The following is a 17,464-nucleotide window of genomic DNA, read 5'->3' as shown; positions in this document are numbered from 1 at the left end:
CACAGACACAGGCACGCAGCTCCCCTTTTTTTCATGCTGGAGTCACGAGGGCCACAGCCCCAGGCCCTGAAAGAGCCAAGGGAAGTTGCAGCCCACACGAGAGCCCTCAAGACCTGTTGCATCAACCGCACCTCGAGACCAAATCAGCGTCACCTGTGAGACACTTGGCACCTCTGTGTCATCCACAGAGAACCTGCTCCTGGATCAGGTCAGGGAAGGTGCTGGTGAGTTCCCAGAAGGGGAGGACATTTCCTGGACTAGGTGCCCTGGGAGGTGAGAGGGGAGCCGTGCCTGTCTGCACAGCCTCTCTGTGGTGAAGCCCGGATGGGAGAACAAAGGCTTGGAGCATGTGCAGCCAGCGTGGACCTAGGGACGACTTGACATTGGAGAAACTGAGGGCCAAGAGAAGGGAAGTGAACTTGCCAAGGTCACGTGACGGTTGTTTCTAGCCCACATCACCTGAGCCTCTCATCACTGCTTTTGCCACCTGGCCATAGCCAGATTCCACGGCACCTTGCTTTGCACGTATGCCTGTACAATTTTAATAACTTTTAGAAACGCATCCCTTTTAGACCTGAATTCTGACCATTTTGTTCCTGCGCTTTTTATTGTGATCATTTTTTACCCATCTAGGTGACAGGCACATGACCTACCACTAACCGTTTGAAGTGTACAGTTCAGGGACAGTTAGTGCACTCCAGTTTCAAAACTTTTTCATCACTCCATAAAAATACCACATACCCATTAAGAAATCACTTTCCATTCCTTTCTCTGCCCTAGTCCTCTAATAGCCTCTAATCTGCTTCCTGTCTCTGTGGGCCTGCCAATTATGGATACACCATATCCAAAGAGCCACATACACACTATGTAGCCTTTTTTGTCTCACTTTTTCCCCTTGATATAATGTTTTCAAGCTCCATCCCTTGTAACAGGAATTAGCACTGAGTATCTTTTTTATGGGTGAATAATATTCCAGTGTATGGATAGATCATATTTGTTTATCCAGTCAGCCATTGACGGACACTTGGATCACTTCATCATTTTCAAGCATACAAAAAAGTTGAAAGAGAAATACAGTGAACACCCATTTTTCCACTCCTCAGATTGAGAACCAGGGCCAAGACTAGGGTGAGACAAGCTGGGTACCTCTAGTACACATGGAAGTAGGGCCTCACTCCTGGTCTGCAGGTGCAGGGTGGACCCCTGAGAAGGGATGTCTCCTGCAAGTTTGGGCCCAGGGCACCTTGCTGAACTCATCCTTTTTATTTTTTTATCTTGCTAAATTCCTTAGAGTCTCCCTAAGTTGCTGGGGCTGGCTTTGAACTTGGGATTCTCCTGCCTCAACCTCCAGAGACGCTGGGATTACAAGCACACCCCACCACGCCTGGCATGCTTTTGTTTTTATTAGGGTCCTATGAAGCTTCCTGTATCCCTTTGCTTTTGGAGCTTCTTTTATTCTAAAATAACCTCTGATTTTTTTTTCTCCCTATAATCTTGGCCTTAGAAGAGTCTGAACTTTATATTCTTATAGTCATAGAATGCCCCCCACCCCCACTATGGATTTGCTCAATTATTCTAACTCGCTGACGTTTAACCTAGTCCTCTGCTGCCTGCAAATCCTGTAATCTGAAAGTTGGGGCTAAGATTTTTAACACACTGGCGTTTTTTTCTTTTTCTTTTGGATGGGAATTTATTTAAGTCATATCATGTTTTTAATTGACACAAAATTGTACAGTTTTAAATGTTTCATACTGTTTTAGTCAGATTTTTTGCCGCTGTGACTCGAAGACCCGACCAGCACAATTGTAAAGGATGAAGTTTATTTGGGGGCTCACAGTTTCAGAGGTCTAGTCCACAGACAGCCAACTCCATCGTGGTAGAAGAGTGTGGCAGAGGGAAGCAGCTCACCTGATGATCAGAAAGCAGAGAGAGACTCCACTTGTCAGATACAAATATATCCCCCAAAGCCACGCCCCCAATGCCCCACCTCCTCCAGCCACACCCCACCTGCCTTCAGTTACCACTCAGCTAATCCATCAGGTGATTAATTCACTGGGTTAAGACTCTCACAATCCAATCATTTCTTCTCTGAACCTTCTTGCATCGTCTCACATGGTGAACTTTTGGGGACACCTCACATCCAAACCATAACACATACTTACGTACATTCTTTTTTAAAAATTTTAATATGAGTCTCTTTTCTCCCAGAAAATCTTGGTTTCTCTTGTAATTACTATTGGTTTTATTCGTCAACATATATAAAGTACCTTGAGAATTACTGCATTATTATTACTATCGTGCTAAGTACAGCTTAAGAATTCTGTGCAGTTTTATTTTTTCATGGAACATGACTCACCATAGCTGTGTAGGCAGGGCATTTTTTTTTCAAAATTACTTAAATAAGATTTAACTTTTTTGCTCTGGGTTAAGCTCTGATTTAGTTAGGTTTATTTGTTCCTGTTCATGCACAATTTGGAGGCTTTCCTTTTTCCTATATTTCACTTAATTCAATTTGTTTTTTAACATGTAAATCACGTACAAATTATGTACAAGTGATCCAAAACACAAAACTATATTAGAAATTCTCCTTGGAGAAGTTCCATTCCCGTGTTGATTCTCTCCTGCCCAGCCCCCATTGGTTTCCGGTTTATTATTCCTGTATTTCTTTATATATGTGTTATTCGCAGGTGAGGTGTGTGTATGTGTGTGTGTATGTGTGTGTGTGTGTGTGTGTGTGTGTGTGTGTGCGCGCGCGCCCGGGAGCGCATGCACATAAACATGTAGTGCTACTTTCTCCTCTTTCTTAGTGAATGTACGTTCAGGGTGTGCATGGGAAACTGAAGTCCTGTGGAGGGGAGGATTTTTTTTTTTAGTTGTAGATGGACACAATCCATTCTTTTATTTATTTATTTTTATGTGGTGCTGAGGATCAAACCCAGTGGAAAGAGAGGATTTTAAATGAGATAAACGTGCATCTGGACTTTAGCTCCACTTGCTGCTGGCCCTGTGGCTCACATTAGTCACCCTCCTCTCCAGGCCTCAGTTGCCTTGTCTGTGAAATGAGATAACAACATCTGCCTTGGATGGTTTGGGCTGGGCCTTCTCACATCACATGCAAAGTTGGATTATAAGTTGGATAGAATAAGGAGCAAAATGTACAAAAACAACCAGAAGAACATTTAATTTTTTTTTTTTTTTTAATTTAGACCTTCCTGTGCAACACACAAGCCCCAGGACCTACAAGGAAAAGACTGAGGTGACTTCGTGAAAATGTAAAACATCTCTGGGACAAAGGACACCTAATCAATGCTAAAACACATATAACAGACAAGGCGAACATGTTTGCAGTATGTTTAAGACACATCTGATACAATCGCCATGGAAAACTGCTTGGCAGTTCCTAAAAAAGCTTAAACATATGACTGTGACCTGGTTACTCAGCCCCCAGGTATTTACCTAAGAGAAATAAAAACATATGTCCACACAAAGCCTTGTGTAACTTCTTCAGGGGAGCTTTATTCATAATCACTCCAAATGGAAACAACCCATATGCCCATCAGTAGGGCATGATCGGGACAGTCACCCTCAGTGTCTGTGGAGAATTGGTCCCAGGACCATACCCCATACCAAAACCTGTAGATGGCTTAAGTCCCTTGTATAAAATTGGAGAGTATTTGCAAAAATCTATGCACATCCTCCTATAAACTTTAAATCATCTCTAGATTACTTATAAAACCAAATACAATGTAAATGCTATTTAAGTAATTGTTATAGTATGTTGTTTAAGGATACTGACAAGGGGAAAGTTTGTACATGTGCAGTACAGATGCAATATATTTTTCCAAATATTTTTAATCTGTAACTAGTTGAACCCAGAGGACAGACTGCATACAATGGCCCACTGCTCAGTAATTGAAAGGAACCAAGTATAGGTAGGTGTAACATGGATGAAACTCAAAAACAATATATTGAGCAAAAGAAGCCAAATACAAGAGTTTATCTGTATAATCCCAATTATATGAAGTCCAGGAAGAGACAAAGCTAATCTGCAGTGATAGAAATCAGAACAATGGCTGCCCTTGGGGAGGTCAACTGGAAAGAGTCCTAAGGGAACTTCAGGAGTAATGGAGACATTGTATATCTTGATTTGGGTGATGACTACATGAGTGTACACATTCTTAGCACTCTTCAAACTCTACACTTGAGATCTGCATCTTTTACTATATGTAAAACACATCTCAATTAAAAAGACAATGAATTTAATAGGACACATGTAAAGAGCTTCTAAAAATAAACAAGGATTAAAAAGTCTTAGAAAAATGGTCAGCGATTATGAACGAACAACTCATTAATGATGAATGTACAAGCCTAACAAACAGATGAAGAAAGAAGAGATGTTTGACTTCACAAGTAAACTGGGAAATGCATGTTAAAACATTATGATTTTATTTTTGCCTATCAGGTTGTCCAAAGTTAAAAGGATTAATAGTATCAAATACTGGCAAGAAATCAAGGAAGCAATCACTTTCATGATTGCATAAATTGGTAGAGGTTATTCAAAGGCAATTTGGCAGTGACTATCAAAATTTAAAAGTACATGCCCTTTGATCTAGCAACATGACTTCTAAAAATCTTTACAAAAGAGGAATTATATTAACCCTTGATATTTCTGTACCATAAACTAATACAGATCTAAATGTGCTAACATAAAAAGATATGTAAGTAAGTAAACAAAAACAAAATACAGAACAACATATAGTATAGCATAAACCCATTTGTAGAAAAACTACCTGAGTGTATATAATTTTATGTACATGTATATAAATATTCAGAGAAGAAACAGAAAAAATGTACTTTAAGTGCCAGTAGGGTTACTTTGGAGGAAGGGAATGGGCATGTTTGATAGAGCAGAAGTTTCTTGTATTAAATTGTATTCTTTTAAATATTGTTTTAATAATTAGAGTATATATCTATATTCTTGGTATAATTTAAAAAACAAAAAGGTTTTATATGAACTCTCTGATGATTAGTAAGGAATTGTTAAGGAATCACTCCTTATATGCTCAGCACTTTAAAAATGTCCTGCACTGTGGGAGTGAGACAGGAGCCCAAAGAAATGTTCTGTGCCCCAAACCATGCACGTTCATCTCAGAGTGACCATGAGATACTAACCGTGCTGAATACAATCCCCCCTGTCATCCAACATGCACTGAAACATGTGACAGCTTGTGATTGTGAGGGTTCAAATTGTTCTGATTTGTGCGGTGGGGGTGGTGGGGGTTCTTTCCCTGAAAGTCAGTAATCTGGGTTAACAACCCCTTACCCAGAGCCTGGGAACCAGATATATTTTGAAAATTAGAAATGTTCTTAAAAAAAAAAAAAAAAAAAAAAAAAAAAAAAAGGAGGAGAAAGAGGAGGAGGAAGAAAAGGAAAAGGAAAAGAAAATCAGAAATGTTCTGATTTTAGTAGTTGCTACTGTGCAAAACCCATGTTATGTAATGGTTCTAGTAGGGTCTTGGGGCAGCACCTTGTAATCAAATACAGAATATTTCTGCAGCAAATGGTCAAATATTCTTACTGAATACAGTCTATATATAGTTACAGGTCAGGTCAGGTGAGATTCTGCCACCAAACGAGTTTGTGGAAAACAGACAAAATAAACGTGGCTTTGAGAGATTGAGAGATTTGGGATCTGAATAAGGGCAATATCCTTAACTACCTCACCTTTTTAAAAAGCCATTTCTAATGACATAATGTCAAGGTGTTGTGCCTGGTGTCTAATTCATTCTTTCCTGTCATAATTGAGCAAAGTGGACGGAGCCCAAGTTAAGGGAGCACAGCGTGGGTGTCCTAGAGGCCAGGCCTTAGTTGTGCAGAATGATTCACATCTTTGAATCAGTTGTATAAGGTTAGGAGACCTGCTACTCCTGTCACTACCATTTTCATTTTTCCATTTTCTACTCTCATCTAGGTAATGACACAGGACAAAACACAGTAATATAGCCATATACACACGCACAGGATACACAGGATGCACTGGGTGACGGGCAATGGTGGTGACCACAGAAGTCCAAAGGCAGCACGTAAAAGTCAGCCCAAGGGCAGCAGGGTGTAATGTATCATTTATATATCACCAGACCTCCTAGGGTTTGGGTTTGAGTTTGTGTGTTCAGGTTCCCCCAAAACTTCAAGGAAAGCCGTCTCTGGTTGGTGGTGCCCCCTGGTGGTTGGGAGAAGCAAATACAATTCCTCTGGAGAAAATCGCAGTCTGGTTTCTAAAGGAGAATCGTAACACAGTGGAAGCAATGAGTCACCGTGAGCAAGAATCAGCAAAGACAAGAAGCAACAAAATAGTTCTTAACCTCAGAGCTCCTAACATTTTGACTAGACAATTCTTTACTGTGTGACTGTCCTGTGCATTGTAGGATATTTAGCAATAGCCTGTCATCTCCCCGCAAGGTGCCCTCCTCTGTCGTGGAAACCAAAAATGTCTCAGACATTGTCAAATGTCCCCTGGAGAGAAAAACTACCCCCAATTAACAATCACTGATTCAGCTCCTCAAAGCCTGCAAGTATTATAATAATGAGGCAGACTATAAAGTAACTATGTATAAAATGCTTAAAGACATAAAAGAATGGAAAAAGTGGTCAAGGAATAAGAGTAGCTATGGGAAGAAATGATAATAATGTGGGTGAAGGGATGGTCTACAGAAAGAACTCAACATAGGCTGGGCACATGTTATAGACCAATGTTTATAAAGGATCAAATGGAACTTTTGGAAATGAAAAATATAATCTTTGAAATTAAGTTTTCAATGGATGCATCTGACACAGATAAAGAAAGAATTCATGAATTAGAAGAGAACTTTGAAGAAGTTACCCCAAATACATCAGGAAAGCAAGATATATCTATTATGGAGAGGTTGGAATATAATAAAAATATGATAGAATTGGTATGATATGACATGACAATTGGCGCTCTGGAAGGAAAGAATAAAGAGAATGGGGAAGAGGCAGTGTTTGAAAGGCCAACATCTGAGGCACCTCTGGATCCACCTATGCAGACAGTAGGAGAGATTCCCAGCAGGATGGAAGTGCAGGTTGTTGTGAGTTGAGTGTAGAAAAGCTCAGGACTGAGCTTCCAGGGCTCTCCAAGGAGATGGTGCCACCAATCCAACCCCAGTGGTCCACAGGAGGGCCACCCCTGGCATCAGCAACAGCGACCATGAGTCCTGCAAAGGGAATCATCATGAGGACAGCTGACCTGAGCATGGTCTTGAAGGATGGGCTTGTCCAATGCCGATTCAGACCTTGATCCTGGTCCCATATTTTGTGGGTCAACCCAGCTGGTGAACTGGTGAGGTGGATTTGAAAGGGCAGAGAGGAAAAGTTCTAAGCAGGAGAGTATGAGTAAAGGCATGTGACAGAGCTAAACACTTCATACAGCAAGGACCAAAGGGACAAATGTCTGATCAACCTCAAATCTGATGGAGGGGCCAGTCTGGGGAGACCCCTTGAACAATAAGCAGGGGTGTTTAGACCTGAAACTCAAATCTGGGTTGGCAAACTAAAGTCTGTGGTCCAAAGTGGGCCCACTGCCTATTTTTGCAAATAAAGTTTTATTGGAACACAGTCACACATTCATCTAGATATCTATCATTGATGGCAGTTTTTGTGTACCAACAGCAAAGAGGAGTGCTGTGACAAGGTACCACCTGCAAAACCTCTGATGTTTCCTCCCTGGTTCTTGACAGAAAATTCCGAGGCAGGGACAGGCAGCCAATGAGTCCTTTCAACAAAGAATCAAACGAAGAGAATGAACCTGGCCTTGCTGAAGGACAAAGTGTGTGCTCCGAGGAGGGAGAAATGTGCCCAGCCTATGTTGAGTTCTTTCTGTAGACCATCCCTTCACCCACATTATTATCATTACTTCCCATAGCTACTCTACCAGGAACCTGTTATCATCTCCATTTCAGAGATAAGGAAAATGGGGTCCAGAGAGTTAGGTGGCTTGCTTAAGGTGGCCCAGTGCTTCAGGGCAGAACTGAGATTTAATTTCAAGTTGGTCAGACTCCAAAATCAATGTTCTCACCACACCTCACTGCCTTTCAGGACACTGTATATCCAAGGAGGGTGGGGGCAGCCCAAAGCCAGGCAACTGGCTACTGTGTGTCACAGCCGAGTGGTTCAAACTGTGGAGATGGTAAATACCTCACCCACCTCCACCACCAAAAACAGATCTAGGGGCAACTCTGATCTAGAAAGTGGACTTCCAGCCCAGGGCTCCTCCATGATTGCTCCCAACTTTGACTCCACCCTGTCCCCCTCAGCCCTGTGTCTCTGGAGCTACTGGCTCTGCCAAAAATGCTATCACACCATCTCCCTGAAGCCTCATCTCAGCCAGATGCTAAAGGCAGTTAGGTGATACCATCTCCGCATCTGCAAAAAAAGAAAAAGAAAAAAAAACACAAGGGTTGGCTGCCCTGCGGTGCCACCCATGAGAGATGGCCCAGTTGATTTGCAGTGAGATTGCAACACAGCTTCTCTCCTACCCACTGGACCCCAAGCCCTGGAGCCCCAGCCTGGCTCCTGTTCCTCCCGTGACTCATTCAGATCCTTGTCTGATAGCCGCCATGACCACTTCATCCAGAGAGGACCTACCAGACCTGCTTCTTCCTCGAAGCTTTCCCAGAGGTCCGGTATGCTGTCAGTAGGGAACAGTAACCTGCTGCCTCTGGGACTCAAACTGGTTGAGGACTTGAGAAACCATGAGAAAGGGGTCGGGAGAGAGTGACTTCTGCCTAAGGCCCGAATTCTCCATATTGGTGTGTGACCCAGTGGGAATGCATCTGGCAGATTCTAGTGCTGGGTCTGCTCCTTACTGCTCCCCACTGGCCCAGAAGCTCAGACCCCGGCATTTCCACCAGGAAATGGATATAAGGGCAGGCAATCTCACAAACTGATGGAAGGAGCCCTATGACCCCCTAGTCTGCTGACACTCCCCAGCCCACACCTGCCACACCCTTCTACTCTCCTGCCTTGGGAAAGTCAGCTCCCAGGGACTCTGGATCCACGCCTGCTTGTGAGTGTGGCATCTGCAGTCCCAGGTGCAGACAGAGAGGACGAAAGACATCTGCCCAGGCTCTCCCCTCGCCTTCCTCAGACATAGCCTGTCGACCCTCTGACAGCCCCATCTTGATGTGTATCTGCTCACAGGGGAAAATAGAAGGAAGTGGGTCAGGAGGGGACAGATAAATAAGATCGCATGAGCATTTCTAGGCACCAAGGTCAGGGACATGGCACAGCATAGACATTAAGGGCGGTCACGGAGCCAGCTCCTCCTGGGGCCAGCTCTGCTACTTCCTGTGTGATCTCAGTTCACTCCTCTATAGCACAGGGATTAAACAATATCAATCATTTCATATGGTTATTAATTACAAGGATTAAATAAGCTTATTTATATAAAGGACTTAGAATAATGCCTGACAAATTGAGAATAAAATAGTGTGAACAAATAAGGATTTTTAAAAATCATAATTCTCTTTTGCTAATGAGGAAATTGGGGCTCAGAGAGGCTGGGAAACAGTCAAAATGGCAGCGCTGGGATTCATACCCAGGACTGTCTGATACTGCTACTCCATTCAAAGATTTTGACTCCACAAGGATTGGGATAGAAAGAGACACTTGGGTGTCTTTGAACCCCAGGACATGGTGACTACAAAGGAAGCTTCCAGGGGCTGTGGCTGTCCCCAAAGAGGAGAACATATGACGTTCACAGAATTGTGGGGCTCAGTTCTTCTCAGCACCCCTAGGGCCTCATGGAAACTCAGGGATGGCTCTGGGCAGAAGGAGTGGCCATCTCTGAATACCAGCCAGTGATTATGCAGAAAAGAGTAGGAGAGAGTGAGCTGGGTTTCCCTGCAGGGGTCAGAGTGAGTGGGTGTTGAGAGAATGCCTGACAGCGGATGAACACACCAACCTGCTGCCCACCCCCAGGCCAGATGCACCCCAGCACCCACATGTGACTGGTGGCACCTCCACATTACACAGCCACCCAGGACCAAAGTGGCAGGGCCCCTTTTGGTGGAGCATCCTCCTTCATCAAGCCTATACCCCGCCACAAAGTGGGCCAGGTCCCTGGAACCTGAGGGGTTTCCCCAACCTCCCTGAGGACCCATTTTTTCAGCTTTGAAATTCAGATGATCAGACCCCACTCCAGGGAAGATCCAAAGACTAAGTGAGGTCTGCGTAGGGCAGAGACCAGGGTGGGGTACAAAGTGTGACCACCTTTCCCCAGTGCAAAGCGACTGGGGCGGGTGCATCCTGGGGACCCTCTGCTCACCACTGTGCCCTCAGTGCTCTTGTCCAAACTTGTTTCCAGGTCCCTCAGTCAGCTAGGCATCGAGGTGAGTTTCTACAGAGCTCGCCACACCTGGTGCAAACTGAATACTCTGGACCAGTGCAGCTCCTGCCCTCATCTCCAGGGACCATGAACAGAGAAACCCTGGCTGGTTCTAAAAGTAGTGTGTTCTCCGTTGTGAGTGAGTTAGGAGGAAAGGCCAGCTCTTCCCGGAGGGGTGGTGGCATAGGACATTTGCTCATTGAATAACAGCCAGAATCCACAGCCTTCGAAATCTACCCAGGCCAGCTTGAGCCCACGACTCTGTTTTTGGACTTCATGACTACGTTTCAGGCAGAGCCCCAGGGTCTCCTCGATGAAGTGCTGTCTGCCTAACAAACGCCTGTATAGGCACTGAAGTTCAAGTTGAAAGCCAGCCCAACACCAACATGTAGAGAAGAACAGGGAGACAGGGTGGGAGCTGGGGTGCCCTACAGCCCAGAATATTTTTCCTTTTTTGCTATACTGGGGATGAACCCCAGGGCCTCACACATGCTCTACCATGGAGCAACACCCCCAGCCCTCCAGTAGATTTTTTTACCAAAAAAGTTACTCATTTCTAGAATTCCTATGACTCAGTCTCTACAACCTAAGAAGGCCAGGCTACATCCAAAACCACTCTTCCCAAGGTCCCAGGTACACCAGACATGTGGCCAGGCTGCTGCACTTTCATTCCCTCCCAGAAGTGTCTTAGGACTCTGTAATTGTTGCTCTAAAAATCTGTCAGAGGCTCCGAAAGCCAGGGAGGCAGCTCTCTGGAAGACAAGCAGACAGCAGTGAAGGAAACCAAGGCCTCAAATTACTCTGGGGACTGGAGTCTTTGAAAAGAGATGGTTTAATGAAAAGGTGCTGTCAGGAGCTAACTGTCAAGGGCAACTCGTCCTTGGCTTTCTCCCTGTCCCCTCCCTTCCCACCCTTCCCAGCCCTACAGACACTTAGACCTCAGCGCTTGAGGATTAACCTCTGCCCGGCGGGTCTAAAAGGAGCCAGAGCGCTGAGATGCTCAGGCAGTGTCCCCCAGGCCTCTGCTTGCTGCTTGGAGTCCAGCTCCAGATTCTAAGCCCGTGGTCCCTGCTGACGCCCCATCTCCCTCTTCCCAGCAGAGATGGCGTCACCACTTGAGGAAGACATTGCAGCTGATATACTCTTCTAAAGCATTCTGTTTGGCCAAGGGGACCTCTGGCTTAAAGTTCGAGTTAACCTGTAGTGAGTATTTACTTTGACCAGTCATTTCTAATTTAATTTTCAAACAATCCTTTGTTACAGGCACTCTTAAGACTCCCATTTTACAGATGGGACAACTGTCTTAGATCACACAGCTGGTAACACAGGATTTGAGCCTAGACAGTCCGGATTTAGCACTCTCTCCTTTGTCTGGCCCTCCCGAATGCTGATGCGATGTCTTAAAGTGGCTGCAGACTGCTCCCCCACTTCCTGAGCCCTGGGCCCTACCTTCAGCTCCTGAATACTGGGAGCTCAGCCTCCGCCCTGCAGCCCTCTCTCCTGGCCTTTGCTCTTCTCCCTGGGGTCAGGAGCTGCTGCCACCTACAGGCTCCCGATGTGTACAAACATGCTGGGGCCAAATAGAGGGCCAAATAGAGTTGGGACTTGAGACCCAGCCCCTGCTGTGCGGTTGGGCAAGAAGAGGGACCCCGGAGTTGTCTCTTGGGAAGATGGCAGCAGGACTCTTCTGCAGTGATGACTGGGACCCCACAAGACCAAGTGGGGGGTCGGCGCTGAAGTGAAGCAGGGGGAGGAGTTGAGAGGGAGACTGTTCCCTCTGGGATGAGCTCACTCCTGGTCTGTGTGCCTAAAGGCGCTGGAGAGAAAGAACACTGCACGTTTCTGCATTCGGGACTTTCCTAGCTCACGGGAGGCCCTAATGGGGTCATAATCCAGTTGGAGGAAATGTCTCATTTCGAGGCTTCGAAATGTCTCTATGCTTAGGTGATGATGGGCTCTTCTCTAAGTAATAGGTACAACTGACTCAGATTGGTGAGGGATCAAGAGCTCCGTGGTGCCTCGTGGTAACAAACGGGTTGGGAATCTGCAACTGAAACAGACTGCGCTGCCCAGGGACCTGGTCTAGTCTGAGGGAAAGGGCAAGTGTACAGCTCCGGTTTGTTTCTAGATTTGCCCCAAGGTTGCTGTGCCTGCCTGGGCTTCCTGGGCCTCAGAGTCTGGTTTATGTGAACGGAGGATGCGAGAAGAGGAACACGGGGCTCCTGATTGACTTTGCACCTAATAAAAGGGCCACACTGTGTAAGTTTCTTTCCATAAACCCCCTCCAAGCCCTGGAGGGCAAGGATTATATCCCTAACTTATAAAGGAGGAAATCAGGTCAGAAAGGAAAACTTAATGTCATGAAGCTACACAATGAAACAGCTGGAAGGCAAAGAAATAACAATGATAATAATACGAACTGACAGTAACCAACCGTTAACATTTGTGTAGCACAAGCTGTATTCTGGACAATATGCTGGCTCCTTTAAACATAACTGAAAAAACACTATGGACATATTATTATCCCCATTTTACAGATGAGAAAACTAAGTGTGGAGATCCATAATTCCCACCCAGTACCAGTCGCCCTGACACCTTCCCTTGTCATGTCACAGAACTATCATTAGGACCATGTATGCAGGAGCAGAAAATAGTGCATAATCTCCAGTAGCAAGTGGCCCCAGCCTCTCTTTGGAGAGAGGCCACTCCTCCTGGAGTGGCCTTGCTCATAAGGAACATTTCTATAGCTGGCCCTTGGCAGCATCAATCAGCACAACATTCAGGAGGAGAGGACTGTGGCTTTGACAGCTTAGGCCCACAACCAGTTGCATCCCTACCTAGTTGGGAAAGGTAGCTGGTCACCACCTCATCAGTGCAGAGACCTGGTGGCAGCAGAGGGCATTTAACTTCTGTGGATGAGTTGAAAACCCAGAAGCAGATGCTGTTTGCTCTTCGTTTCTTCTGTGTCCCTCTAAAGCTGGAGTAGGTGGCTTCAGAGGTGCATAGCACTGCTGGGAAGAATCCTGGCAGTACAGCGGCGGGGGCGGGGCGGGGAGCAAGGAGAAGAGCTGGCTCAGCAGTGAGTGTGGGATGTATCAATGAGTGGGGAATGAAGAGGAGATGCAGGACTGGGGAGAAGAAGGAAGGGAGAGGGAGGGAGAGAGACAGACACAGAGACACAGACAGAGAAATTGACACGTGGAGAAACCAAGTTGGAAGCAAGTGAGAGAGAGGTGAAAACAGGGCTAGCGCTCTCCCCTCCGACTGCTGGGGGGCCTGGGAGAGCCAGGCCTGGGATTCACAGCCACTGAGCATCCTGGAGGAATTCTGCCTCTTAGAACTGTGAACAGAGAGGCTGTTTCTAGTCAGGAAACATGCAGGAGTAGCCACTGAGGTGACTGTCCCCGAGTCTGCCCTCACCAAACCTCCTGCATCCCATGGGGCTTCCTGAGCACCCCAAGGTATGCTGTGCAGGGGCTCTGCATACCGCGCGGAAGGAAGTAGGTCAAAGGTTAGAAACTCAGCTCAGAGGGAGAGGCAGCTAGCTTAGGATCACCAGTACTTCAGGGCCTGGAAGAGCCCCTGCCGGGGAGTTCCTGACGAGGGCCCAGGGTTGCTCTTGGAGGTGAGTCAAGGGACAGAACACCCGGCCAGAAGAGCAGATGGGTGCAGAGGCCTCTCCCACTTCCCACCCACCCTTTCTCTACTCTAAACCAGAGTTCAGCCAAGCCCAAGAAGAAACAGGAGCTCCGGCATTTACTCAGGTCCCCTCCAACCACAGCTCTCACTCACAGCCTGGGACCCCCAGGCATACCAGCTCCCCCCCACACACACAAATCTCGCTCACTCAGGTCCTGCCTCTTCCTGGAAGCAGAGTTGGGAGCTTGGGCCCGGTGGGGAGGGCACCAGGCACCTTACTGCGGTCCATCCAGTCCCACGTGGTCCCAAACAGAGCCAATCATGCAGCGGGGAACAAATACACAAAGCCACTCACCTGACCCAGGAATGAACGAAACGGAGGCTGTGGAGAGAGTGAGGGGAGAACAAGAAGCAGGAGTTCAGGTGGGTGAATCCAGAAGGGCTGGGGTCAGGCTTGCAAAAGGACAGTAGGGAGGACACGCCCTGTCTGGCGAGGCCAGAGTGTAGGACACATAGCAGGTGGGATGCAGTCCTAGAGGTGGGGCAGGAGGTGGCCCAGGCTGGCTTATGAAGTATTTGATCCTCCTCCCTCTACTCCCCTCCACCACGCACCGCAAGCCTAGAGCGGGTGCGGAGGGTTCCAGAAGCAGAGCAGCCAACACGTACCCAAATACAAGCTCAAGGGTATGTCCGGGGGCTGGTGTTTGGCCAACCCCTGCTGACAAATGAACCGTTCTGCCCTGCCTTCCTCCACCCCTCCATCCTCACCTCCCCTGGAGGACCACAGAAGCAGGGACCCAGCCTCTGCCCCTTTGCACACCAATCCAGACCACCTGCCACCCTTTCCAGTTAGGGTCACATGTCAGAAGGAAGTCTGCTAGCATCCATGAGGGAAGCCTTCTCATAGGAATCAAACATGCCGAGCTCAGAAGAACCATCTGCATCCCCACCTCCTATACCAAAGGCCCTGATCCATGGACTGATTCTTCAGCAGTGTTAAAATGTATAATAGAAACCGACCCAGTGGGCTTCCCAGCATTCACATACAAACCCCAGGGTTTCCTGTATGTGTTTCTATATGTGTCTCCTGGCCGGGTGGCAGGCACCAGCTGGAAATGCAACCTGGGTAGGAGGGGTTGGTCAAAGACTCAATGCCAGCTGTGAGTCCAGTGGGAACTCCCAATACACAGTAGGCCAGCTTGGGGGGTCTTGTTCGTCATTATGGCAACTTTGTTAGGGGCTTCTGTGCTGGTACAGGGACTTCAGAGTCAAGTCAGGCTGTGTCCAAGGGCTTCAGTCAGTATTCCCATGAGCTTCAGTCAGAAACCTTGCCCTTTCTATGCTTCCTCCTAGCCAGGACACAGATGTAGCTGGTGCCAGACTCAGGAGCCCTGGAGTTGGCCAGGGAAACACCCATGGTCTGAACACCTGTGCCTTCTGTTCCCCACCTCCACCGACCCTTCTCCCCGATATGCTGGACACTGGGATATATAGGCATGATGGACAAGAAAACGGAGGTGGTAATCCGACAGACTGAATTTTGTGATCCACCTTTCCCTTCCAGGGATGATGTATGGACTGAACACCGCAATGTTCAGACAGTGCTGAGCACAGTGGTGACTGCCCCCAGCAGAGCTCAGTTAACTTTGACTATAATTATATGCTGTTATAAAGCACTTGGCAGTGGAGTAGACACTCCACAAATAAGCACCATACAAGTGTAAATAATTATTAATTATTATGATGACTAATCATCATTATTGTTGATAATAAACGTGAGAAATGCTACCCAAACACTAGCTCCCCCACTCAATCTGTCTGTAGACAGACATCACTCCTCAACCACGAAGAAACATTCCCAGAAAGAGAGCTGATCCCAAGCAGCCAGACGGGAGCCCTGTCCTGCCTTCACCTCCTGAGCAGCGCTGCAGGTCTCCCAGGCAGGTGACATTCACCCAAACGCATCCTATCTGCCTGTTCAGGTTTTTGGTTCTGCTTGACTCTTTTCCCCTGAGTTGTTAAATATTTGGGATGTTACCTGAACAAGAACCTATCTTTGTGATTTCCTTGAGTCCCGGCTCATGTGCTTCAAGGCCAACCTGAGTGCAGTGAGTAACCAGGAAATCCTGGTCAAGCTCCTAGAACTCTGCTTCTAAGATGAAGGCAGATAGGCAAGGAGCAGTTTCTGCTGAGCATGCAAATCTCCATCACCATCTTGAAAAACAGGTCAGGGAAAGACCCACAAATGTACCCAGGGCCTAGCGCAGCATCCACCATTGTAAGAACTCAATAAATATTTGGATGGGTGGGTGGATGGGTGGGTGAATGGACAGATGGATGGATGAATAGATGGGTAAATGGATAAACGGGAGGTGATGGATGGGGGATGGCTGGGAGAGTGGAAGGAATGGCATTAACCATGCTTCTTTATTTCCTGTAGTCTGAGGCTTTGACCCTGGGGCCTTGCTGATCCTGGAGAGACTGCCCCTCTCAAGACTAGTGAAAGTGAAGGACTTGAATGTGAGTGTGCCTCACACATGTGTCTTAGTCTGTTCGAGGGCCATAAAAAAAATCAGCGTGGGTAATGTATAAATAACAAAATTTGTTTCTTATAGCTTTGGAAGCTGGAAATTCAAGATCAAGGTGCTGGGTGCGGTGGCACATGCCTGTAATCCCAGCAGCTCAGGAGATTGAGGCAGGAGGATCATGAGTTCAAAGCCTGCCTGTGCAACTGAGCAAGGCCCTAAGCAACTCAGGGAGACCCTGTCTCTAAATAAAAAATTAAAAGGACTGGGGATGTGGCTCAGTGGTTACACACCCTGGGTTCAATCCCTGTACCAAAAAAAAAAAAAAAAGATCAAGGTGCTGGCAGTTTCCGTAACTGGTGAAGGTCTGACTTCCAAAGTGATGAACAACTTCTCTATTTCTAAAGTGATGCCTGAAACACTGTGTCCTCCAGAAGGGACACAAACACTGCTCATGTGGTGGGAGGATGAAAGAACAAGAGGTAGAACTGCCTAGCTGGTTCCCTCCAGTCCTCTTGTAAGGCACAAATCCCATCCACAAGGGCTCCACCCTCGTGGCCTAATGACCTTGTAAAGGCTCTACCTCTTAGTACTATTGCATCAGGGATTAAGTTTCAACATGCTTTCTGAAAGACACACAAACATTAAAACCATAGCAATATGGCATGCTGACCAGTCCTGAGGCCTGAGCCTCCTTTATTGAGCCAGGTTCATGGCCTCTATTCACCAGGGCCAGGCACCAGACAAGGAGGATCACCCCTGTGTCCCAGAACCAGTTGACATTATCCAAACTAGCCAATCCTGAGCCTGCTTTCTCTGCCCAGACCATTCCTTTCCACAGAAACCACAATAAAGACTCTCAGTCATGTCTTCCCCTCATTCCTTCTGTCTCCTGACC

This window comes from Sciurus carolinensis, chromosome 2 (assembly GCF_902686445.1).
Source record: "Sciurus carolinensis chromosome 2, mSciCar1.2, whole genome shotgun sequence".
In the NCBI taxonomy this organism is placed as follows: Eukaryota; Metazoa; Chordata; class Mammalia; order Rodentia; family Sciuridae; genus Sciurus; species Sciurus carolinensis.
The sequence above is the reverse complement of the archived record's forward strand: the minus strand, read 5'-3'. Positions refer to the sequence as shown.